Source organism: Schistocerca americana, chromosome 4, assembly GCF_021461395.2.
Source record: "Schistocerca americana isolate TAMUIC-IGC-003095 chromosome 4, iqSchAmer2.1, whole genome shotgun sequence".
Classification (NCBI taxonomy): domain Eukaryota; kingdom Metazoa; phylum Arthropoda; class Insecta; order Orthoptera; family Acrididae; genus Schistocerca; species Schistocerca americana.
Window position 1 is genome coordinate 201,266,755 of NC_060122.1, and position 27,829 is coordinate 201,294,583.

A 27,829-nucleotide genomic window follows, 5' to 3' on the forward strand; every position below is an offset into this window, starting at 1 on the left:
TGCATTTCCTTAGGATTCTTCCAATGAATCTTCCATGGCATCTGCTTTACCGACGATCAACTTTATATGATCATTCCATTTTAAATCACTCCTAATGCGTACTGCCAGATAATTTATGGAATTAACTGCTTCCAGTTGCTGACCTGCTATATTGTGGCTAAATGATAAGCGATCTTTCTTTCTATGTATTCGCAGCACATTATACTTGTCTACATTGAGATTCAATTGCCATTCCCTGCACCATGCGTCAATTCGCTGCAGATCCTCCTGCATTTCAGTACAATTTTCCATTGTTACAACCTCTCGATATACCACAGCATCATCCGCAAAAAGCCTCAGTGAACTACCAATGTCATCCACAAGGTCATTTATGTATATTGTGAATAGCAACATTCCTACTACACTCCCCTGCGGCACACCTGAAATCACTCTTACTTCCGAAGACTTCGGTCCATTGAGAATGACATGCTGCGTTCTGTTATCTACGAACTCTTGAATCCAATCACACAATTGGTCTGATAGTTCATATGCTCTTACTTTGTTCATTAAACGACTGTGGGGAACTGTATCGAACGCCTTGCGGAAGTCAAGAAATACGGCATCTGCCTGGGAACCCGTGTCTATGGCCCTCCGAGTCTCGTGGACGAATAGCGCGAGCTGGGTTTCACACGATCGTCTTTTTCGAAACCTATGCTGATTCCCACAGAGTAGATTTCTAGTCTCCAGAAAAGTCATACTCGAACATAATACGTGTTCCAAAATTCTACAACTGATAGACGTCAGAGATATAGGTCTATAGTTCTGCACATCTGTTCAACGCCCCTTCTTGAAAACGGGGATGTCCTGTGCCCTTTTCCAATCCCTTGGAACGCTACGCTCTTCTAGAGACCTACGGTACACCGCTGCAAGAAGGGGGGCAAGTTCCTTCGCGTACTCTGTGTAAAATCGAACTGGTATCCCATCAGATCCAGCGGCCTTTCCTCTTTTGAGCGATTTTGTTTCTCTATCCCTCTGTCGTCTATTTCGATATCCACCATTTTGTCATCTGTGCGATAATCTAGAGAAGGAACTACAGTGCAGCCTTCCTCTGTGAAACAGCTTCGGAAAAAGACATTTAGTATTTCGGCCTTTAGTCTGTCATCCCCTGTTTCAGTACCATTTTGGTCACAGAGTGTCTGGACATTTTGTTTTGATCCACCTACCGCTTTGACGTAAGACCAAAATTTCTTAGGATTTTCTGCCAAGTCAGTACATAGAACTTTAGTTGCCGTAGTGTGGAAATGGAGCGGTTCATGGGATATCCGGCAGCGCAAGATCATTGGCTTCCGAGCCAAGATAAGAATCATTTCCGAAACGGCTGAGTTTTTAAACTGTTCGCGCACCGTCGTGGTTGAAATATACCGTACATCACCAAATAGCTCTTTCCACAACCTGCATCGAAGCACGGAGTGAACGACGGCTGTGAAGATGTGTTCCAGCAAACGCCGGCCGGAGTGGCCGAGCGGTTCTAGGCGCTCCAGTCTGGAAGCGCGCGACCGCTACGGTCGCAGGTTCGATTCCTGCCTCGGGCATGGACGTGTGTGATGTCCGTAGGATAGTTAGGTTTAAGTAGTTCTAAGTTCTAGGGGACTGATGACCTCAGAAGTTAAGTCCCATAGAGCTCAGAGCTATTTGAACCTTTTTTTTGTTCCAGCAAACAGACGTGCAGCTGTTGACCAACTGACAGCCCGGATGAACCTAGGGGCTACCAGTGACTCTTCAATGACCATAGGGACTACCAGTGACTCTTCAATGACCATACAGCGAACGTTGCTGTATAAGGGCCTCCGCAGCACCCACCTGGTTCACGCACCCATGCTGACTGCTGTTCATTGGCGACGAGGACTGGAATTTGTACATCTGTACCGCAAATCCACGTCCACTGAGTGGCGGCAGGTGCCCTTCGTAAATGAGTCACATTTTGTACTCAGATGGTCGTGAAACGTCTGAGAGAAAACACCCAGAAACCATCGTCGGAAGGGTCCAGGCGGGGAGAGGGAGCGTTTTGGTCTATGGAATGTTTTCGTGGCATTCTGGAAGGCACAATGGATCAACACAAGTACGCATCTATCCTTGGGGACCGTGTCCACCCCTAAGTGCAGTTGTTTTCTCCTCGGCGCAATGGGTTTTACCCGCAGGAGAATGGAACGTGTCACACAGCTCGCACTGTACATACATGATTCGAAGAGCACCAGTAGTAGTTTGCACTATTCTCCTGGTTACTGAATTCCCTGCATTAAAACCCAATCGAAAGTCTGTGGGACCACCTTGATCGAGCTGTACGCACAAAGGAACCTCAACCGAGAAGCATCCCGCAGCCATTGTACTGGAGTGGGCATGGCTCTAGATCTCTGTCAGTACCTTGCAGAACCTCGCTGTCTTCTCCTGCACGTCTCGCTGCAAAATGTGCTTATTCAAGCTTTTGACAGGTGGTAACGTTAACGTGATTGGACAGCGCAGTGGATGAACTGCAGCGTGGTATTCGTGAAGTTAACCTTTGAGCAGAACACCGATTGTGTTCACGCACGCCAGCAGGGTTAATTATGTGTGGCACGCTAGGTGATTCTCCCAGGGCAGCTTCCGCCGCATTTGGTACTCCTCCAGCCGCACCGCCGCGGCAGCTCTTGCTGCTCTCTGCACGCTGGAAGCCGCTGATTTATTTAGCGCGCAAGAGTCCGATCTAGGCATTAATTAACAATTGGCATATTTATGCGAACTGCGGGATTAAAGGGCGTTGTTACATATCGTATTAACTCGCATTCAGTGCGCCGACAAAGAAAATCGATGCGTTACATTTTTTACGCCAAGCGGATTATAAATTGGCGCGCTAATTTGCAAGCAGCGGAAAACAGCAGCTGCGCCGGAATGCCTGCTGCCCGTTGCCCGCTGCTCGGTGGTGCAAATTCCAGCCGCTAGCGGAACGCCAGCAGCTGCGGTAAGCTTTTTCGGTTTTTTGCGGCGCGCTGTGGATGGCTCGCCGGCGTGCTACACATGACCAAGTGCAAGGTAATTTGCGTTTATGCGTGGAAACGGCCACTAGCGGTTTGCTGCCGTGTGCACCGCGCAGCAGTGCCGGCCACCACGAACGGCAGTAGAGCTTGCAGCAACAACTCGAAACGAATTGAAATGCAGTTGGCATTATAATAAGTTCAGGCAGAGCAGGCTTCAGATTTCCCTCCAGGAGACGAGCGTTACATTGAAAGCGGGTGACAGGCTAAAGTCATTTGCAGTTCGATGACTCGAACACAGATCTTTATTCCTCGTGGACATCCTTCTTACAGACTCAGCTGTCTACGCGACTTTCAAGACCTGAGCACTGTATTCCATTGTGAGGAGCACTCAGTTGTCGTGGATACTTTGCAGGAGCAACACCTACAGAATGGGACAGGTACTACAGAAACAGGTTTCGCTTTTGAGCGCAGAACTCAGATCGATGTGTTTCGAAGGTTAAGGATTCAACACACTGTCAAAATCAAAAAAACTGGTTCAAATGGCTCTGAGCACTACGGGACTTAACATCTGAGGTCCTCAGTCCCCTAGAACTTAGAACTACTTAAACCTAACTAACCTAAGGACATCACACACATCCATGCCCGAGGCAGGATTCGAACCTGCGACTGTAGCGGTCGCGCGGTTCCAGACTGAAGCGCCTCGTACCGTTCGGCCAAATCGGCCGGCCTGTCAAAATCAATCCACGGAATAATGATTATGTATCGAAATTAATAAACATCCAAAATACTGCCAAGAACAATACTCACGTTAAAAAAAAACACAATCAACACACAGTGTTTCCCTGTTCCGTTAGGACCACGGCTGTGAAAAATAAAAGACATGGACTACGCCCACAAAATCACTGCATTTATTCAAAACAGTCTCTCCCTGACCCAATACACTTGAGCTTCTCATCCCGATCGTTGTGAGTCTATTTTCGATGCCTGCTTCTCTTCTTCGCATCTTCGGCGAATGGCTGTTTAACTGCGGCGCGCGCTCTCTGCTGGGGGCTTGAGTTCGGGTATCAGCTGTGTGAGCGACAGTGACGTGTGCCGCTGTGGATGTATGCAGCGCGGCGAGTGACCGAGTCGGTACGACGGAGAAGCGTGGGCAGCTGATACGGCTTGTTTAGCCGTTGGAATGCAGATCCGCTACCGACGGTGATTGGGATTTCCTTGAGGTTTGAAGAACAGATTTCCTTCGCGTTTGTTACATGTTACTCAAAGTGAATGAACTGGAGTCGTCGAATTGCTCCTTGGTTGTTTCTGTTCATGTTCATTGAATACCCGAGTGCACTAAAAACAATCTTGATTTTCAGTTACTTGCCACTGTATTTGGTCTGGCCGCCTGATATGTTGACGGCATTTAAGGGAGTGCTAGCTACGCACAACAAATAGACATGAAGCCGTGATTAATGCGTAGCTAGAGGTCATGCCAAGTAGAGCGTAAGTCTGTGCCTGGCTTTCGAGAGCGGGCCGAAATAATTTTCCCTATTTCCTTTTTCTATGTTATTATTTTATTGTTTGTTCTAGAGAGTTGGCTAATCAAATTTTAAGAGCCGTTACTGGGCAAGTGGTCACGTAGTTTAGTTCTGCTTGGGTTCATTTTGTGCCGTGCACAATTAAAGGTTTATTTATAACAAGTTGGGCAGATACGTTTTGTGTTTCTGATGCGCCACAATATTGTCTGCCGCTGATGTGTTTATGTTTCAGATAACTGGCAGTGGTCAAGGCGACCAAACTCCGATCGAGGTATCACGGTGGAAGAGGGAAATTTAAGGACCTGGTTCGGTGTCTATTGTTACGTTGTAAGTGTCATGCAATTCCATCTTTCCGGTGGAACGATATGGTTTTCCGGAAGCTTAATTGTAGCTCAGAGTTGAGTATAGGTCTACTTGATCTCCCGTATCTGTTAGAACCTTTGAGCGTACTCGCGTCCATCACTAATTTTCAACGTAAAATTGAAACGGCCCCATTTTAAGACTATTTAATGTGCTATTATTATATTCTGGGGTTGAATTGTATGTGAACCTCGCACCTGTAGGTAATACTAAAGAGAAGCCTAGTTGAGTGTATTAATCTGATAACACTTTTAATTTGTTAAAATTGCTTAAGATCAATCCATGGAAGATGTCTTAGTTGCTGAAAGCAGTTTTAGAATTTGATTATGCTTTATGTGAAAGCCAGTTTCTATGTAAATCATGAAGCCTGTTTGAAAGGTTTGTGTGGTTCAGTTATGTTAGTTAAATTTGATTAATGGTGGTTTTATGAACATTGTTTTAGTTAGTGAAAATTGTGTGATTCAATTATGTCCGTTAAATTTGATTAAAGGTGGTTTTATGTTGTTTCAGTTAGTGAAAATGGGTTGAGTAAATTTTGAAAGATCTAGGTCTATCGGACTTAAATGGATTAATGTTTTAAACTGAGTGCTGCTGGTGGTTCTGTATGGCAGATGCCTTTTATTATAATTGTTGTTACTGTTTACTTAATTAAGAGCATGTGTTTGTAATAAAGAAGTGTATGGCAACTACAAACTTATGTGTTTAATATCGATGTGTCGAATGGAACAACACATGAACACTACTGAAACCCTTTTAAAAGTAGTTTTCAACAGTCACTGTAGTCCATTTTCCTATTTTCATATAGCACTGGAGTACAAGTTTGTTGGGCGTTGTTAGTCACGCCGTAATGATGTTCTTTCAATGCCATCTTCAATTTGGGGAACAACCAAAAGTAGTCTTGGTCAAATTCGGTAAATACGGCGGGTATCCGTTTGCTCACCAAAATCTCGCCCAATCTCTTCTGTTTTTGGGCTGAGACACCGTCAAGCAGGAGTGACTAGAAGTCTTGGTCTCTGAATTCAGGTGGAATTCGACAAATTCTCACCCACAAACACAAAATTTGATGCTGCCTCGGTACTCCACCGTTAGTTTCCCATGAGTATCAGACACGAACTGTTACATATGCCACCAGGACGTTTGCTGCAGCGATGCTTCAGGTTTGACCTTCGACACACCTATTGTTGAAACTTTAAGGATCGTAACGCTGCAACTTGCTACGAAATAGCATTGCAGTTCATAACTTTACACAAGCAGTCTTAACAAAACTGGACCCACCGTTGTCGCGTCTGTAGTTTCCTGCTAGCGGATCAGGATGGGAACTAGACTCTAAATCCAGTAATGAGGTGTCTCGTCCAACTCTAAGTCCTAGTGCTGGGAAATAAGCTGGAAATTCCTTGCAGATAAGGGAACTCGGTGGAATAAAGGACGTATACTTCTGATGAAATAACTGAGACGAAATACGAGGTAGGATATGATCACTGTCTAACCCTAAGAGGCACCAACACATTAAATGTAAGTTATACAATTTTGCGTGTACCTTGTGCAGCTAATTGCCACGAGGAACTAAGTCCTGCCTCGAGGACAGAGTAACTCAGGTCCAGCGTCTGAGGCAACTGTCGAAGAAATTTCCTAGCAACACCAGCAGCCCTGCTTATATAGACTCGTGTGATGCATTCCCCGCGATCACGCGCGTCTCCTGTGTCCTGTCGTCCTTCCAGAACATTCTGTCGTAGCTGGTCACGTAGCTCCAGCGTCCCTTGCCACAAAAACGCAACCTCTCCTGCTTCCCAGCGCCCTGTCTGACGTTGGGTTCCTTTCCTACATGTTCATCTTATGCATTTCTACTCACATCCGTGGCCCATTCGCGACACCGTGTGAAACAAGGAAAGTCCTTAGTATTTAAGAAAATTGCCAGTGTTCAGCGAGAAAATTTTTAAATCATTTTTACGATAATAATGCTAGAAACCACTTGAAACATCCCCTTGAAAAATTATGAATGACTATGCTGGTAAACTTCTACGTTATTTGATTTTCAAACAGCTGAGCAAAATTCAACGTAGTCGAACAGTTCTCTCTTTACGTATTCCAATCATCACTAAACTGGCACACAATATTTTTAGCGCAACGCAGTCTGACTTTCAACAATCCCTACAAAAGAATGGCCCTGACTAACAATAACCTATACCTTTCATTAATCACTTCGTTACTCGAACTACTCAACACAGCGATCGGCAATACTGCCACCAGCTAAATAAAAGATTCTGACTACTGAAGGCATTAACTACTGATAGGCATAGTTAGCAAATGTAAGATTTTGATAGAGAAGAAAGAATGTATTTACCTTAATAATGTTCAAATGTCATCATCTTTAGACACTTCCTTTTTCTGGCTGACACACGTCCAGATCGTCCGCTTAAGTAACCTCTCAAAACTCTGGCATCTCTCTCTTCACATCCACCACTGCTGGTGGCTCACCTCCAACTGCCCAACGCTAGTCGCTGTTTTAATCCAATTGCCCAACTCTACACAAGCGAATATTCAAACAATGAGTCCAACCAGCCACAGACTGCATACAGCACAGCCAGTGAATTTCATACAGAGCACTACGTGGCGTTACCAACATAAAAACCTAAACACCCAACTTCCACACTGCAGTTACCACCACATTTGTAACAGAGAGCAGTGGAATCGTTACCTCGACTACAATGGCATCAACGTCTATAGACGCTATCTGGTCAGACGGATAAAAGGAGCAGGGAGTATTGTCAGTAGATAAACAGGAAGAGCAGAATGGATCCCTCAGGAGAGCTTAGGGACTTAGAACGTGGACTAGTCACTGGATGTGACCTGAGTAATAAACCCATCACACACGTTTAAATCCTTCTAAAGCTGCGCAACTGTTGGTGATTGTGAAGTGGAAAAAACAGCAAACAAAACAAGGCCAGGCAGAACTCACATGAATATTTCGACAATAAGGGACGGCATTATGGGCGCACATCAAATAGTTTTTCACCTTTTGCCACTTTTCCTTTCGATGGTCCCACCATCATCTTCAGGAGGAGAATTGTTTATATACATAGCTAGTGTTGGGGAGGAATACAAACGTCTTTTCACTATAGCAAACCAAGGGGAGGCCCAACATAGCTTACAATGGCCTTGGTTTACTACTGCGAAAAGACGTATGTACTTTTCACCAATACCAACTAAGAAAATAAACAGTTCTCCACCTAAAGATGATGGTACGAACCATCGAAACGCTAAGTGGCAGAATAAACAAGTGACTGGTGCAAAAACTATTTCATTTGTACAGACCTTACGTTCCGATAGACAGACACCGTGGTGGATAAGGATCGCCTGAAATCAGAGGAATGAATCACTGTTGAGATCCAAAGTGCTACTAGCGGTGCAGCTAACACAATGATTGTTCTCTGGGAGTTGGAAAGAATGGGGTACAAAGGTCGAGCAGCTCTTCTTAGGCCACATACACTACTGGCCATTAAAATTGCTACACCACGAAGATGACGCGCTACAGACGCGAAATTTAACCGACAGGAAGAAAATGCTGTGATATGCAAATGATTAGCTTTTCAGAGCATTCACACAAGGTTGCTGACATGAGGAAAGTTTCCAACCGATTTCTCATACACAAACAGCAGTTGACCGGCGTTGCCTGGTGAAACGTTGTTGTGATGTCTCGTGTAAGGAGAAGAAATGCGCACCATCACGTTTCCGACTTTGATAAAGGTCAGATTGTAGCCTATCGCGACTGCGGTTTATCGTATTTCTGCTCGCGTTGGTCGAGATCCAATGATTGTTAGCAGAATATGAACAGTGGACGTTACATTTCAGATGTGTCACGACCCGTGGCTCTACCTTTCATTCTATCCCTGCGAAACCCTACATTTCAGCAAGATAATGCACGACCGCATGTTGCAGGTCGTGTACGGGTCTTTCCCGATACAGAAAATGTTCGACTGCTGCTCTGGCCAGCACATTCTCCAGATCTCTCACCAATTGAAAACGTCTGGTCAATGGTGGCCGAGCAACTGGCTCGTCACAATACGCCAGTCACTACTCCTGATGAACTCTGGTATCGTGTTGAAGCTGCATGGGCAGCTGTACCTGTACACGCCATCCAAGCTCTGTTTGACTCAATGCCCAGGCGTACCAATGCCGTTATTACGGCCAGAGGTGGTTGTTCTTTCCACCCAAATTGCGTGAAAATGTAATCACACGGCAGTTCTAGTATAATATATTTGTCCAACGAATACCCGTTTATCATCTGCATTTCTTCTTGGTGTAGCAATGTTAATGGCCAGTAGTGTATTTCTGTAGTCAATGCTAAGCGACACTTGAGATGACTTAACGAATGACGTCACCTTTCAGTGGATGACTGGAGACGAATAGTAATGAGACATGCTACGCCATGTGGAAATCCAATGGAAGGGTTCGGGTATGGCGAACACCTGGAGAACGTTATCTACCAACATACATAGTGCCAACTATGAAGAGGGGATGAGGTAGTGTTAAGATATAGTGGTGTTCACCGTGCCTAGGTTGTGGTCCCCTTATTGCACTTCAGGAAACGCAAAATGTGGAAGAATATGAATACATTTTACTGCACTATGTACCGCGTGCAGCGGACGTACATTTCGGAGGCAATGACTATTGGTACGAGCCTGATAGCGCACCTTTTCGCAAAGCAGCTCTCAGGAAATGTTTTTGGACAATAGCGCTCCTAAAATGAATGGATTTACCCAGAGTCCCGAACTGAAACCAACGGAACTACTTCCACCCACAAAAGGCGAAGACGTCTGCAGCGAAGTCGACGTTGTAACCCATCCCAAAGGCGTCTCATTGGGTTCATATCCGCTCTCCGTTATCAGATAGGTAACGGACGCCTAGATGAGCTTTAGGAGAGTAATTACAGAATTATTCTATGAAACAGACGTTAAAACTTGTCAACCGATTTCACTGAAAATTGGTACGTCGCCCCTTTAATACGACCTTGCACAATCCATACCACAACTATTATCATGACGGGAAACTGGATGGCGAATCATGGTTGGTAGTCGTACTTTGATTTACACATACTTAATTTATTAACGTAAGGTTCCTGCAGATAATTCCCCACAATCTTCACTACAAGTAGCAGTTACTTAGTATAAGTTCTTATCAAAACAAAACAAGTATAACCATAAAATTCATGTAAAAACAGTTCAGAAACATCTAGCAAACCCAATATTGCTGTGGCTTCGCCACACATAAGAGCTTACAACTAACAGTGTAGTTCCTATCAGAGTGGGCTAGCCACTTAATTGCATTTAAATACTACACGGCCCAAACAACACTTAAATCTCACGTCGTTAACCACAATTCATTAGAACACAAATACGTAACAGAAGCAAGAAAGATTGCCATGAAACAAACCCACTTAGTTGCAGGTCTATCTTTGCGTAACCCAAAAAACATTTTTTTAAACACCAGAAAATCACAAATTACAAAACGAGTTTTACCCTCCTTGGTGGAAGGAAAAGATATACTAATCTTTTGTATGGGGTCTTCGCCCAAAGCAGTCCAGCCGTGGCAGATTTACGTAAACACAGCTGGACCTAGGCTGCGGGTTACACCTCACTCTCCGCCAAGGCATTGGCGCTTACAGCAGCTTTTGACAAACACAGGACAATTGCAGCTCTCTGAAACACACACAAAATACAGGGCATCATACATACGTGCATCAGTCTACAAAATGTTCCGTCCACAGCAATCACTGCCCTCTAAATAAAAAACCATTTAAGGAGGATTCGCCAATAATAATAATATCACTTAGGTGCAGTTTTCAACCATTTAATACAGTTATAACTAATATTTCACTGCGAAGCCAACATTTAATCAGATCACAAGGAGCTCATCCACATACTTTTTGATTAACGGCTGTGTAAGTTCCACAATCATCCAGCGAGTGAAACGCCTCTCAACGGGTCGCTCTGCCACATACACTAACGGCCAACTTACTTAATGTTGGCACACAGCACAATTGAGCGGCTCAAACAGCTTAACCACATTCCTTCAGGGACCTTTCCCTTGATAGAAATTACGAAACTTGGATCTCCGAGCTGCCCCTAAACACAGACTTTCCAGCCAATATAATTGCGCAGTATATCACGCTGATAGGGCACATCCGGTCGCAGTCGACACTACTTACTCCGGAAACGTCTGACGACCCTCTATGATTTCCTTTTGAAAGCTAACGGCCGACTCTTGAAGCCCGCCAGCCCGGGAACACGATATGCAAAGATCTCATATACCCTCACAATCGATCGCAATGATATAACGAGCATACCCGGTGCTGGCGCCAATCCGCTTCGGCTCAAAAATCCCAGGAAGTTTGATCACAGATATTTACAAAAGCGAATCGAAGTCGTCACGTCAATGCCTAGGAGACTATCTGACACCGAGCTGAACGACGCCAGAGAGAAGGCTGAATTTATTTCACTGGGTAACATCGTAGTAAGATCCTCCAATGTCTCCGAGCGTTCTTATACTTTTGCTACAAATCAGTTTCTTCGCATACTCTTTGTGCAAACTAACAAGTATCTCATACGGTACAGATGCCACTCCACTGTAGAATGATTTTAGTTGATTTCCTATTCCGCTATCGTTTATCTCAATATTCCATTCTTCATGTAGATACTGAAAGCGAATATCGCTTTCAGTATCTACATGAAGAATGGAATATCGCTTTCAGTATCTACATGAAGAATGGAATATTGAGATAAACGATAGCGGAATAGGAAATCAACTAAAATAATTCTACAGTGGAGTGGCATCTGTACCGTATGAGATACTTGTTAGTTTGCACAAAGAGTATGCGAAGAAACTGATTTGTAGCAAAAGTATAAGAAGGCTCGGAGACATTGGAGGATCACGCCCGGTGAAATATGTTGACAACAAAAATAGCAGCTCTATGTCACGGATATCAGGCAGTATTCGTTCCTGTGTGACATACTATTCTAGTGGCATATTAGTAAAAAGAGAATTTATGTCGAAGCTAGCCAATATATCGCCTTACTGTATGGCCTACTCCTGTGTAGGTTGAACAAAATTAATCAATTCCTTCACAAATGATTCGGCGTGTCCCACAAACGGACGTAGTTTCCTTGACGTATGCGAGTGGCTATTTCTTATTTCCAATTTTCGTAGTCAGCCCAACATTAGTGATATATGAACCAAAATTTTTCGTGAACTTTTCTAATTTTGTTCTCTAACTCGTTGGATTCGTTTGTTATAAACATATGTAATTTTGTATGGGTAAGTCAATGAGGTCAGGCAATACAATTATTATTGCAGCACACACGCTATCACTCTGATTATGCCGATAATGAAAACAAATTTCTAGGTAAGTCTTGTGGTACTGCCTGCAGTAGTAAAATTCATTAAGTAATCTCAGTACGCTGCCCGTTTGTACGCTCTCAGACATAATGGGAGTAAATAACTTCAGATTTACGTGGAGTTCAGTCAGATTAGGTGGTTTTTATAACTTTATTTTTATTGACCCCAAAGTGATAGGGAACCGATATAGACCGCTACAGTAATTTTATTTGGCTTGACGACGGTTGTTTCGTTCTATCTTATGGGTGCTTATAGTGATATTGTAGTGCTTAGCATAGTTGCCAGCCAACGTTCTTTTGGTGTATGCTGGCACCAAATGGACATAATTTAGCAAATATGTTAGTTTTTCAACAAACTTGCTCACGTTGAAGACATAAAGGGAAGAATAGATTTGTGCAATTATAAAAACTGGGAGCACAAGCATGTTGAATCTCAGAAAGCACAAGGCGCCACTGGAAGCGTAACTTTTCCAGAGGCAGTAGATGTAAGCATTATCTTCGGTTCCGCCACGAAATGGATATAAAGGGAAAGTATATTTACTGAAACTATAGATTTTAACTAATAGGTGGTTCGCAGGTCTGTGTTAGAATACTACGGCCAGTTAAGTTCGTGACAAGCTACAATACAAAATCGAGTATAACAGTTCGGAAACGTCCGTCCTTCGCCTTCTAAATGACATCCGTTTTAAATTCAGAAAATCTAACTATGGAGGCAATTTTCGTATGGAGCGAATGGATATTGCCGTCTAGAGAACTAAATTTTTGCTGACTGTGTCTTTACAGCATACAGAAGACAAGAGCCGTGTCTTTTAGTCGGAGAAAACATGGATTTCGCAATAACGTGAGAACAATCATTTTGGGCGTGACTGCATGGGAAATGGTGACGTTAAAGGACGTACAAGTACTACTATATAGCGTGTATCAATGTTTTCGGGCTATGGTTTCAGTGACGAATAGTCTGCGGTAGCACAAATATGATCTCTTTGGAAGGTAGGAAATATTATCGCCCTATTGTGGCGACCTGTCGAATTATAAATCCTGGCGGCCTTATGCAAGTCTTCGTGCTCAGCAGCGCACTGAATCTCTACTAAATAAATCGCGTTCGTAAGTGGCACGATAAAACAATACTGTCTCAGACGTTACCAAATTTAATTTTCTAGTTTTTTCAATACCGTCTTCGCCGCAGGTTCCTACAAGATGCAGCAGAACGCAAATTCATCGACGACGACATTTCTCGTTATACAAACGAAAAAATGTCGCACCTCTTACTGAATTCTAATTTTTATTGTCTCTGGGAATAGTTTTATGTTTTAACCATAAAATATGTGTCGTATGCAACTGTAAACTTTGAGAATGTTCATACATTTATTCCGTCCACATGTGTTACTGGTTCTCGCTTTTCCACAGGTTGAAGCGATAAAAAAAATTGTTTCTTGGAAGTTTCTTGTAAAGTTAGTGTTAACTTTCTGCAACGCCTGGCAAGAATTTTCTTTTGGAAGGTCCTCCATTGTATTCTAGTCTAAAAACCAGAAACGGTTAATATTTATTCGGAAATTTTACTTATACTTAAAATTATCACTAACCGTCAATACTGTAATGGAGATAACCTTCACCCGCCTAGTTTCGTGGCGACAATCATAAGAATATATTTTATTTTCCTTCCACAGTCATTCAAAATTTCTCGAATAAAACTATTGTCGCCGTCTACTATAATTATTGTTTCTCATTCGTAAGTAGTCAGTTTTGTGTATGGTGCCATTATCCACTGGCATCTGCAAGGAAAGGAATGAAGTTAACATACAACATTGACAAATAATGAGAAAACTTGAAGAGGCTATAGTTTACTAAAGCAGTGAAGAATTAAAAACTTATCTGACTTGCATGAGGATAGGCCAACAAGCTGTCCGGCCAACAACATAAGGTGGGAAAATGTAAAACTTACAACAAATAAATCATTTTTTGTAATTATTTCAGTTTCTCACGAGCTGGTAATCTAGCACCGAATAAAACAGCAATTCAGCCAGAGGTTACACAAATTTAAAAGATGGTTTAAAATTCGAAACAACAAACGACAGTCAATGATGATTTTTAAAAAGACTTTGGCGAAGACAATATTTATGATTAATCCATAAAACTGATGAAAATCAATGACTTTTTAAATAACTCATTGTTAGACAATATTTATGACTTTTAAAACTTAATAAATGATTTTACACTGATGAGTACGACCACCTGCGTAACAGCTTCTTGGTCCGTCTTAGGAATGCAATGCATAACCGATTCTCCGTAAATCGATTCTGTTATTTGTTGATAAGTTGTGGACGAATGTGGCATCATATTCCTACGCATAAATCATGTAATTCCCGTAAACAATATGCCTCTAATTAGTGTACTTGTTATAGCTCCCGATAGCGACCCAGAACGGTTCGATCGGATTCACATCAGGCGAATTTGGTGGCCAAGGATCAACCTTATTTCACTATTACGCTCTTCAAACCACTGTAGTACTGGCTTCGAGAAGCAGAGAATTATACTGCTGAAAGACGATATCACCGTCACTCAGCAAGCATCCAGCATGAAGGGACGCAGGTGGTCCGTAGCTGAAATGATATCTTCGATTACTGCCACAGGTCCCATGTGTTTACCACCACAGGACACCAGTCTGCGCTCGTTACGCGGTGCGTGTTTGGAGACGACCATCGACAAGGTGTAGCAAGATACATGATTCATCCGAAGAGCCGCCATGTTTCCAATGATCCAAGGTCGAATCCCGGCGGTTCCGTGCCCGCTGCAGTCTCGCTGTCGATGTTGTTGGGTCAACGTGAGAATACGTAAGGATCGTCTGCCGTGGACCTCAATGTTCAGCAATGTACCCCGAATCGTGTGCTCTGAAACACTAGAGCGTGCCCCAGCATTGTGTTCCTTCGGCTGAAGTACCTCAGATCATCGTCTATCCTATTTTACAGAACAGACAAGCTTCCGAACACCACGTTCTGTGTAAACCCCTTCCACGTCTATCCATTTAGCGCCTAGTGGTAGTTTTACTGTCCTACTTTCTATAGATGCTTACGACAGTAGTACGTGAACATTCGTCCACCTTCGTTGTTCTCTAGGTTCTCGTTCACAGGCTCAGCTTGGTGATAAACTACCCTTTGTCAGAGTCATTTATCTCAATGGATTTCCCCATTTAGAGTCCATATCTTTGCTGGGGTGTTCCCCCATCAGTCTGCTACGTTTACATTCTTTCTTTACGGCGTCATGTGCCCGCAACACTGCTAGGCTGCACCCAGCGTCGCGACGGGCAGTGGGCGTAATGCGGCAGTTGTCACAATCACTGATGGTAATGTGACAAATTATATGCCACAGTGATGATACTGATGCAAGTAATCATGTTCAAGTTGGAGGTGGAGTGATGAGAATTTCTGCGAAGCCCACTGGAATTGCGGAAAGTGACTAAGTGAGATGCAGAACAGACGAGGGAAGAGCTAGGAAAGTGAAAAGAATGGTGCGAGGTGGAGGAAGGTGACTAGGATTGGGGAATGGGAATAGGTTGAAATTGCGGTAGGAGTGGATGGGTGACACAGGAAGTTGTATAGTAGGTGGAAAATGAGAGTAGTAGTGCAACAGGATAACTGGAGTGGTGATTAGTAGGTGGGATATTGGTTGGCGGGACTGGGTTTTACGATTAATGAATTCGATTTGAAGATTCTCTGGGAATGGAAGGAATCGTGAAAGTGGATGAGCTAGCACAGAACGCAAATTGGGGAAGACAGGCGGATGCGGAATGCGAGACTGGGTGTCTTTCTTCCTGGGATTTCAAGGGTCTTACAGAATTTAGGGAAGGCGGAGATCCAGGTGACGTTAGTGTACCTGAAAAAGAGGAAGATGAGGGATTTATAGGTGAGAATAATGATAGAAGGATGTAAAATGCAGTGTATCCTGACAGTAGTTTTAGTCAGTTTCGGAATTGGTATTGGGTGGTAAGGAGGTGTGCATTCCATGTTAGTTTCCTGTCGTTGATTAGTCCTAAGTACTGTGTCAGAAGGTTGGGTAAGCTGTAAATGGAGAGATGGAAATCTGCACCACGGAAACGCCGATTGGTGCGATCAAGGATGATAGCTTGGCTTATATATGGCTTTACATGAGGCTTTACATATCATAGTGATCGACGAGGAGAATCAAGTAGCGTTGGAGGGAGGCACTGGAGCGTTGAAATGTGTGGTAAGTAGATAGGTGGTCGACAGTCTCGTACTGTAGGAGGTAGATTAGTGGTTGTGGTACGGGAATGTCTGCACTGTACAGAATGCAAAGGAGAGGGACAGGATAATATCTTGAAGCACACCTGCTGTGGGATGAAATATGCAGTGCCAAGTGTGGTTGATTGAGAGATATGTACGACGGTGGTGAAAGAAGGCTGGTATAAGGCAGACATAACTAACTAAGAGTACTTCGGTTTATAGCTTGAAGAGTAGTCTAGAATGCCATCCAGGTCAAAGACATTTTTAATATCAAGGTAGAGAAATATGGCAAATTTCCGTTTATTTAGTTGATGGGAGATAAAGTGAGTAACGTAAAGAAGCTGCTCGTTCATGAAGTAGTTGACACGAAAGTCACATTATATCTTTAGAACAGGGACAAACAGTCACGAGTAAAATTTGTATAAAATGCTTTATAAGCAGCAGCACTATCGAGAACACTGTCCAGTGCCAGTCCGCTGTAGTAAAATAAGTTGTCATACCCTTGGCAGTCGCTGAACACATGACAAGCTCAGCAACTGATCGCGCATTGGGACACTGTTCTCGTCCCACTAAACATGAAGGCTGCCGTTGCAAAGGTGGCATGCGAGAACTCAAGTCTCGTAATGTGACTGAATATTATCGCATCTGATAAAGTAGTTCATCATATATGGATATGGTGTCTGTTCTTTCGGACAAGTCCATATCCAGAAAAGTATATAGCTCTGGCAATGCCGGCTATGACCTACCTCTTCTGTGCGGATGCACACATATTACCCGAACTCTTACGGGTGGACATATAAGGTGAGAATGTGGGTCTCGCGGGAGGCATGCACGAGATAGTCCCTGCAGTCGAAGTACCCTCTCTGACCTCGGTGGCTCAGATGGATTGAGCGTCTGCCATGTAAGCAGGAGATCCCCGGTGCGAGTCCCGGTTGGGGCACACATTTTCACCTGCCCCCTTTGATATATATCAACGTCCGTCAGCAGCTGAAGGTATTAATATATAATTATAATTTAGTTCATCGTAGTCTGCTATACGAAAGTCACTTTCTTATTGATACGTACAAATAGGTTCCTGCAATCTCTAATTTCCTGTGGCTGCCCAGCTTGGTAGCGGAAATGTGATTTCAGAGCCGTTTTACTATTAGTGTGCATGTTTGATATAATCGTAATGCATTACATTTATGCATGTTCGCAGGTGGGAATATTCAGCCGTCAAATAATTGTTAAAATTCATAATGAAACCTTCAGCTGTCATTTATTTTGCACAATTCGCTACTAGTTTCCAATCAGTGACTATTATCAAGATTATCCTAAAGCGGATAAATCAGCCATTAGAGATTACATAGATTATAGGGAAATATGAGGTCAAACAGTATTTCACTTACTGGTATAAACGGCAGGAAAGTTATACCATAATTTGAACAAAAATAATTTGCTTTTTTAAGCTCATCGTCGTACGTAAAACATTTCTCACAATAATAACTGTGTATGATAATTTTCGTTCAGGAGCAATCCACGTCGGCACCTATAGTGCGTTTGAAATTAGTTGCGACTTCTGACGTTTGGCTCACTGGAGATGACATGACTCCGTTGCGCAGATAACACCAAAGCCGAGCTGGCTTTGCCTACCACACTGCCAGCAGTTCGTTTCGTCAAGCGTCCCTGTTTCTACGCCCTGGATAAGCAGTGCTACGTGGTGTCATGCGTTAGAAGCACCGAAGCTCACTAGCACTCGGTAAAGTGATGTTTTCTGGCGTTGAAGTGTTTTACAGGTGTCAGGTATTGTGAACGAGTGTTTCGCATTGGCGCTGCATTGATAGTAATGGTGCAGCACGTGTGAACACGAGATTTGCAATAAAAGTGGTCGCCCAAAATCATGTCCACCGGCTGTGAAGATATTGTTCTGTTGCAAAATATTCCTCAAAATACGACAATAGTAATTGACAATCCGCAGTACCACTCGGTTTTGATGGACAAAGCTTCAACAATGCAGCGGAGGAAAGCGGCTATTTTCCCTGGGCACAGAGAAATGTTAGAATGGGTAACGTTAAACCCAGCTTGTGCAAGGCGAAGTAAATGGAGCTTGTGGTATTCTACAACCTAAAAACTCCACGCTATCAGGTCGTCTAAATGACGAACGCTAAAGAACATATTTTAATGAGGCTTCCCTCTGTATCATGCTCATTTAAATCCGATTGAGAAAAAAAAATGAACCTTGGTGAAAAGTAATGTGCCAAAAACAACCATAAATTTACGCTTCGTGAGATTGAACTGCTGACAAAAGAAGTCATTGTAAATGTTAAACCACAGAACTGGTCTCAATTTGTCAGCCATACCAAGAATGTTCTTGAGGAGGCGTGGATTCTTGAAGGACAGTGTCGACTTTTGAGAAATTCGTTACTTCTCTCGTTGTTGCGTCATCTGCTTCTTCTGCCTAAACATAGCAGAGTTTACATGTCTACATCTCAGTAACATTGTAATGCAGTGGCAATTGTGGCAGAATCCTAATTATTATTAAACTAGCAACCGAGGCGAGACAGGTCAATAGTTATGACAAAGCCCATTCTCAGTATCAAAAGGAATGTGCAGCTTCTTCTGTTATATTGCTGCAAAAGCCGCAGCAATTTTCATTTCACAGGCTATTGATGGTCCTGAAAAATTACATTATTTCATTTAAAAAATCTGTAGTCGCTCGAATATCACTATGGACATGGGAGATTCGCACATTACACATCACGCAAAATACTCTTCTCTTTGCGTACTACCTTTGTTAAAATCTTATATCCTTATCTCAGATCGTTTATGAGATAGGAAGGATCTATAAATATTTGAATCTATCTTTTTCACTTGCGAGTGCGTTCGTGAAGGAGACCTTTCCATATATTCCTTTTTCTCGACTTTGGAGACAGACAGCGACATCCTTCGACGTTTAAGGAATAATTTGTTATCTAAATTTCATGCGCAGCAACATATGACCTCACACCCACCAAACGCATATCCATACCGACTCCTATTTTTCACTGCAAACATTAAGAGTTTCTTGCGATAGTTTCGCTAATACCGAAATATCACAATAAGTATGATCATTAAAGAAATGATAGGTAATTCATCATGAAGCTGACTAATGAAGCTATAAAACTTGCGACACTCAGAGTTTATTACGTATAGTTTCTTTAAAATCGTTTGAGGAAGACTGCAGATCGTTCAGCTTGCTCGGCTGACAAATTAGTCGCCGAGCAGGCCTGGCGTTATCGTACCCTGCTGACACGTTCAGCACAAGCTGGAATTACGCTTCGCTCCACTCGCACCGTACTGAACTATCGAAAGTCGCAACTTATTTTAAACGCACTATAGTGACACACTGACAGAATTAACTAGGCCAAGCAGTCAAGAATCCAGTCAAAGACAATGCCAGGTCAGCGATAGAACTACAGTACATGTTAGCGATAGCAGTATCAATTTACTGAGGTGCAGTGTTTACTTGGAGCCAAAGAATATAATGTAGCTTTTAGCAAATTGATGCTGCAATTGATAGCATGTACTACAGTTTTATCTTTGCTGTATTCTTGACTGTTTGGCTTAGTTACGTCTGCCAGTGTGTCACAAGCTGCCGATGTGGACTTGCTCCTTGACGAAAATTATCGTACACAGTTATTCTTGTAAGAAATTTTTTACGTACTATGGTGGGTTTGAAAAAGGAAATAAGTTTTTTTTTCAAATTATGGCATAACTTTCCCACCGTTTACTTCAATAAGTGAAATACAATTTAACCTCATATATCCTGGTAAACTGTGTGATCTCTAATGGTACGATTATTCGTTTTAGGCTAAGCTTGGTAATGGTCATCAACCGAAAATCGTACGGAATTGTGCAAAATAAAAAAGAGTTGAAGGTTTCACCATGAATTTTAACAAAGTAAACCATGAAAACACATTGTTCCATCTGTTTCTGAAGTATTATGTGATTATATTAAATTAATACCTCTTTTCCAGTTTGGGCGTGAATGACGTGGCAAAGACCAGATGGGCTGTTGTATAGCTCTTACCACAGCTCCAGAAATGTGCACACTGCGTGCATGTTGTTGACATTAATTGAAATGCTGTAAATATACGTCGTATTGGTGAAAAGACGTTGGGTTTCCAGCTGTGTGGCAGCGTTACGATGACGACCGCTGTACTCATCAGTGAAGTGCTCCCAAGCGCCTGCTTACGGGCGGTAGTGTACTGTCCGGATGGCCAGCGGGTGTGAGGAAAGTCAGCAGTAGCAGAGCAAAGCCTCAAGGGAGATCACTGAGCAGTGCTGCGGCTCGCTCTGGCGCCGTTGGTAGGTTGGCATCGTGTAATAGGGATAGTGGCGTCTTGTTTTCTTCTTGTGTTTACTGGCCCCACGACGTTTGCTAGCGTTGTCTGTCCGTGAGTGGCAGCAGCAGCGGTTATTGATATCTAGTACGGTGGTACTATCTTTGGAGGGACGTCAAGTGTTTTCTGGGTGGGAGTGTGTCGGGTAGTTAGGTTGGGACGGAGCAGCAGTGAGGTCCGACAGCGAGTGGACATGCCAGGACTGCTGGCGGCACTTACGATAGAGGGGCTGCAGTTGCGAGGGCGACAACCTTTTTCTCCACCAGACGCAGGAACATTTGAGTTGAGTGAACATTAACCCAGTAGTGAAACTTCCACTATTTTGAGATCACGCGGTTTGTTTGCACGCTGCTGCTCACAGGGCCGCTGAGACGAAGAGCAATGAGTGAAGTGTTTGGAATTGGCGAAATTAATAAGCCATCCTCCACCTTTTATTATTAATCATTGAATTACTTGTGTTTATTGATGAAGTTCAACCAGTGGTATTTTTCTGCCTAGTGGACACTAACGCCCCACTTACATGCCCTGGAGGTTAGCGTATTTTCGCGGCACTGTACCTTTCCTCACCTTGCCGCTGCTGCCCGATAAGGCGTGTGGTTCGACAGCCTCCTTGATTGTGGTTCGGATATTTGTTTCTATTGGACTGCTTTGGTCGTAGTGGGTCCTACTTCTGGATGTTCTAAACACCGGATTCAGAAGACGCAGTTCTGTCCGCCAATTCCGCCTTGCCTGGGTTATTCCATCGTAGTGTTGGGCATCAGACGTTAGGTGGATGTTGCAAGGGTGTTGGCCGGTGTTTAAACCGTCACTAGTTTGAGTTGCCATCCGGTTAAGTGAATACAACTCTTGGCTGCCTGTCTCATCGGTTAAGAAGTTGAGCAGCTTTCCCAGGTCGATCCTTGGAGCACTGTCTGAGGCCCAGTACTCTCTTGATTTGGTCATATTGTGATGATTGTCAATAAGGCCTTCAGCCGAGAATGCAGTTTGTCGAAAGAATTTTCGTTAGATACTGCCTTAACAGTCAAATGTGATAATTGTTCCTTATCGTCAACCTTTTATACAAATGCATCCAAATATAGTGTACGTGACTTTAAAAAAAAAAAAAAAAAAACTGAGCAACCAATGGTAACTGAGTAAGGCCCCGTCCACACCGAAATCTTCAACCACCAGCTCTGCCGAGCAACCGGCTATTGGGACAGCGTCATAGTGTAATACACTGAAATATGTGTTCGCGACAGTCCTTTCAACACATGTGTAGGATACAAACTAAATGAAGCATGGAATCGAGCGTTAGCGACAAAACGACGAGAACGCGACCAGCAGTGTCCAACTCGCAACACGCCACAGGAATGCCCACACCGAGATGCGAACGGAGCACCCGTTATCCCCTCCACAGCAGCCTCTGCCTCCTTCCTCCTCGCCTGCCCCATGGCGTTAGCCAGGTGGACGGCGCAGTCCACAAGTATAAATATCACAGCATCCGCATATCTCGACAATTCTCCAGAAGATGATCAACATCATACTCGGCGAAACGTCACGGTACTTTAACGCTGCCACCTAGCTGGAAACATGGGAGCTAGTCACCAACAGTGTAGGCAGGGAGAGCCTACGTTCACATACACGATGTTTGCAAATTACTTATGCGAACGTAACCTTTAATTGTGAAATAGGCACAAAATTTACAGAAATGTTTGACACAGAACTAAATGCAATACATCGTCAAGTTTTATTTACAAATGTGCAATGCGGCTGCCATAGTAACACGACAAATGTCCTATCTGTAATTGCTTTCCTCCTGACCTAAATCCTATTTAGCACTTCTTGGTGTATGGTAGCAACTACTTGTGTTGTTCATTGTCACAATTCATCGATCATTTCCAGAAGCAGAGGAACAGACACTCTAATGTAACCCCTTAAACAGGAGGCACCCGTGGTCTACGCATAGCGTCTTTGATTAATAATCGAAACATCCTCGGCCCCGGGATCGAATCCCACCATCACTTAATGTTGATTCATAATCAGCATTGTCAGCCGAAGACTTGGCCATAAGAAGTCATCCTCATTCTGCTTTGTCAAAGAGGACGGGGGAGCGGAAAGAGGTTCAGGGTACTCTCGTGTTCTTGCGGTGGGAAACTGCTCCTAAAAGCGGAAGAATCAGCAATGATCAGTGGCGTGAGAATGCAGAAAGCAATGGACACCACTGCATTAAAGACACGTAACGTATATCGACAGGACATGTAGCCTGTAATTGAAAAAGTGTCATGATGATCTCTCCATTAGCAAAAGATTCGGGAATAGTCCCCCCTTCGGAGTTCCGGGAGGGGACTGCCAAGGGGAAGGTGACCATGTGAAAAAGATTGAATAACAAACGGAAGGATAACGTTCTAAAGTTGGGGTCTGAACGTGGTAGGGAAACTAGAAAATCCGATGACGGAAAGGGAAGAGGTCAGTGAAGTGGAATGGAAAGAATACAAGGATTTCTAGTAAGATGAGTATAGGGTAATATCAGCAGCACCAGAAAATGATGTAACGGGAGTAGGACGCGTTATGAATAGGAAGGTAGGGCAGTGAGTGAATTACTGTGAACAATTCAGTGATAGGGTTGTTCTCATAAGCATCGACAGCAAACCAACACCGACGTTGATAGTTCAGGTCACAAGCTTAAGATTCAGAGATAGAGAATGTACATGATGATAGTGAAAGGGTAACACAGTTCATAAAGGGAGATGAAAATCTTATGGTCATGGGGGGCTGGGATGCTGTTGTAGTGGAAGAACAGTCACAGGAGAGTATGCGCTTGGGGCAAGGTATAAGAGAGAACAAAGACTAATCGAGTTCTGTAATAAATTTAAACTAGTAATAGCGAATACTCTGTTCAGGAATTACAAGAGGAGGAGGCATACATGGAAAAGGCCGGGTGATACGGAAGTATTTCTGTTACATTATCAGACAGAGATTCCGAAATCAGATACTGGATATTAAGGCGTACCTAGGAGCAGATAAAGGCTCAGATCACAATACAGAAGTGATGAAGATTACGCTGAAATTTAAGATATTAGACAGGAAGAATCCGCACGCAAAGAAGTGGGATACGGATGTACTAAGGAATGATGGGATACGGTTGAAGTTTTCTAAGGGTGCAGATACAGCAACAAGGAATAGCTTAGTAGGCAGTACAGTTGAAGGGGAGGGATATCTTTACAAAGCGCCATCACAGATGTTGGAAAGAAAACATAGGTACAAAGAAGGTAACTGCGAAAAAACCGTGGGTAACAGAATCATTACTTCAGTTGATCGATGAAAGGAGGAAGTACAAAAAAGTTCCGCGAAACTCAGGAATACAGAAATACAAGTCGCTGAAGAATGAAATAAATAGGACGTGCAGGGAAGCTAAGACGAAATGGATGCATGAACAATGCGAAGAAATCGAAAAAGAAATGATTGTCAGAAGGACAGGCTCAGCATACAGGAAAGTCGAAAGAAGACATTAAAAGCAAGGGTGGTAACATTAAGAGTGAAACGGAGTTCCACTGTTAAACGCAGATGACAGAGGAGATAAGTGAAAAGAATACACTGAAAGTTTCTATGAGGGGGAAGATTTGTTTGATGTGATAGAAGAAGATATAGGTATCCATTCAGAAGAGATAGGTGATCCACTGTTAGAATCGGAATTTAAAAGGGCTTTGGAGGACTTGATATCAGAAGGGATAGATAACGTATCATCAGAATTTCTGAAGTCATTGGCGGATGTGGCAACGAAATGACTATTCACGCTTGTGCGTGGAATCTAAGAGTCTGGCGCATACCATCTGACTTCCGGAAAAGTATCATCCAAACAATTCCGAAGACTACAAAGCTAGCAAGTGCGAGAATTATCGCACCACCAGCTTAACAGTTACACAGGCTTTGGAAAAGGTAAAGGCACGAGAGAGGCGATTTTGACGTTGCGGTTGATAATGGAAGCAAGTCTAAAGAAAAATCAAGGGACATTCATAGAATTCTCGACCTGGAAAAAGCGTTAGACAATGTAAAACGGTGTAAGATGTTCGAAAAGATAGGAATAAGCTATAGGGAGGGGCGGATAATATACAATATGTACAAGAGCCGAAAAGGAATAATAAGAGTCGATGACCAAGAACTAAGTGCTCGGATTACAAAGGGTGTAAGGCAGGGATGTTGTCTTTCGCCCCTACTGTTTAATCTTTACTTTGAAGAAGCAATGATGGAAATAATAGAAAGGTTTAAGGGTGGAATTAAAATTCAAGGTGAAAGGATATCAATGATACGATTCGCCGATGACATTGCTATCCTGAGTGAATGTGAAGAAGAATTACGTGATCTGCTTAATGGAATGAACTGTCTAACAAATACAGAATATGGACTGAGAGTAAATCGAAGGAAGTCGAAAGTAATGAGAAGTAGCAGAAAATGAGAAAAGTGAGAAACTTAAAATCAGGATTTATGGTCACGAAGTAAGTGAAGGCAAGGAACTCTACTACCTAGGCAGCAAAATAATCAGTGACGGATGGAGCAAGTAAGACATCAAAAACAGACTAGCACTGGCAAAAAGGGCATTCCTGGCGAAGAGAAATATACTAGTATCCGACACAAGCCTTAATCTGAGGAAGAAATTTCTCGGAATGTAACGTCTGGAGTACAGCGTTGTATGGTAGTGAATCATGGAGTGTGAGAAAACCGGAACGGAAGAGAATCGAAGCATCTGAGGTGTGGTGCTATAGACGAATGTTGAAAATTGGATGGACTGATAAGGTAGGGATGAGGAGGTTCTACGCAGATTCGGAGAGGAAAGGAATATGTGGAAAACACTGATAAGAAGAAGGGACAGGATGATAGGACATCTGTTAAGATATGAGGGAATGACTTCCACGGTACTAGAGGGAGCTGTAGAGAGCAAAAACTGCAGAGGAAGACATAGTTTGGAATACATTCAGCAAGTATCTGAGGACGTAAGTTGCAAGTGCTACTCTGCGATGAAGAGGGTGTCACAAGAGAGGCGGGCTACATCAAACCAGTCACAAGACTGATGACAAAAAAAAAAAAAAAAAAAAAAATCCAGACGGGCGTTGGGGTTAAATCAGATGACCGTTGTGGTCATGATATTCTTTCACCGCGCACATTCCAAGTCGGTACATTACTGCGTATATCCACGACAGCTTCGCCATAGTAATGTGGTGGCGCACCATCTTGCTGATAAATTCTGTGCTCCTATCTTGTTGCAATTGAGGTATTAGATAATGTTCAAAAGTGTTTCAAATGGCTCTGAGCACTATGGGACTTAACATCTAATGTCATCAGTCCCATAGAACTACTTAAACCTAACTAACCTAAGGACATCACACACATCCATGCCCGAGATAGGATTCGAACCTGCCACCATAGCGGTCACGCGGTTCCAGACTGTAGCGCCTAGAACTGCTCGGCCACTGCGGTCGGCTTAGATAATGTTCAGGCATGTCCACTGGAACATAACCGTCTTACTGCAGGTGGTATAGTTATGGCTAAGCCTCGACCTGGTGGGATGATTACCATCACTTATCCTATCCTACAGCTCCTGGAATCTACCCTCTGTAGTAATGGTTTAACAAATTCGTGTGGTCCACGAAATTACAGGCCCCTGCGAGTTTTATTGTCGAGGTATCAATTTCTAGCGGGAGGGTTTATCCGACCGGTAAAAATTAGAACTCAACAGATAGCACAATATTTTTTAGAACCATTATAATGCATCTATGCAGGGCTTAATACGCAGCATATAGCCTTTATTTACTTTCATGACCCAGCATTAGACTGTGGTACTGACTTTCACCTATTCTTTATGATAGAGGGATGCAATAATCAGTAAAGGGTACAGATTAATTGATATTTATTCAGTACCGATGGCATTTCAATAACTAGCCGTGTATCTGTTGGAATATACATCATCACAACTGGCCTCTCTAGTTAACATGATTCATTTTGAGCCACGTAATTATGGAAAAGGAGAGGGGATCGCAGACGTGACTTGAATGTAATTTTATGCAAGCACACAAACCTAAACCCATGCTTATTTTATTTAATTGCAATAGGTCACGCAGATCAAGTTCAGCAAAGACACTACAAGCGAAATCGGTCAGGGTGGAAGAGTATTTCACAAGTCTTTATCCTGTCAATGGGCACTAAAATCTGAACCTTTCAAAGATACTAGAGTTTAAACCGTGTATTTTCCGTAACGCACAACATTTCCATTAAATCAAACAGTTATTGGGGACACAAGAAACATTATCACTTTAATACTATTCCAAACACGTGGCCAAGTTGCGGTAGCCAACCAAAGAATGCAAAAAAAAAAAAAAAAAAACAAAAAGAAGTCTGAAGGTTATTCCTTCCCTATCTTACACTTATCCACTGCCTTATGGTTATTCACTCGTCTACTATACATTTTCAGACCGAAACTGTACTTTACCAACATGGCACGAAAGCAAGTACACAAAAACATACGAAAAATAAATAAAAATCCCCCAAAATATTACAGTAAAACATAGATCACATTAAAATTCATGAAATGAGTGAACTTCCGTTAAGCACAGAGAAGTAGTATAACTGTGAGCTTCAGGCCCATGGTGTGCGGCCTGATTAAGGCACAAACGCAAAGTTTTTACTGATATTTGACTAAATTATGAAAATAAATTACCTTTTTGTGCTTTGGTGGCAATCTAACACCTGATTTCAACATCTGGACTTTATTAACGAGCAGATTTGAGACATTCTACTACCTTTGTTAACATTACCAAAATCGCGACCTGCGTCTCCATGTCTGTCCAGCGCCGCCACACAGGAACAAGTGGACCTGCGGACACCTCGCCTAACCGTTGTTCGTTCAAAAAGTGGTGAAGGGGATGGTTCGACAACCTAACAGAGCCAATATCCACACCTTGGCGTCCTCTCTGACCTGACTTGCACGCTATCTTTACC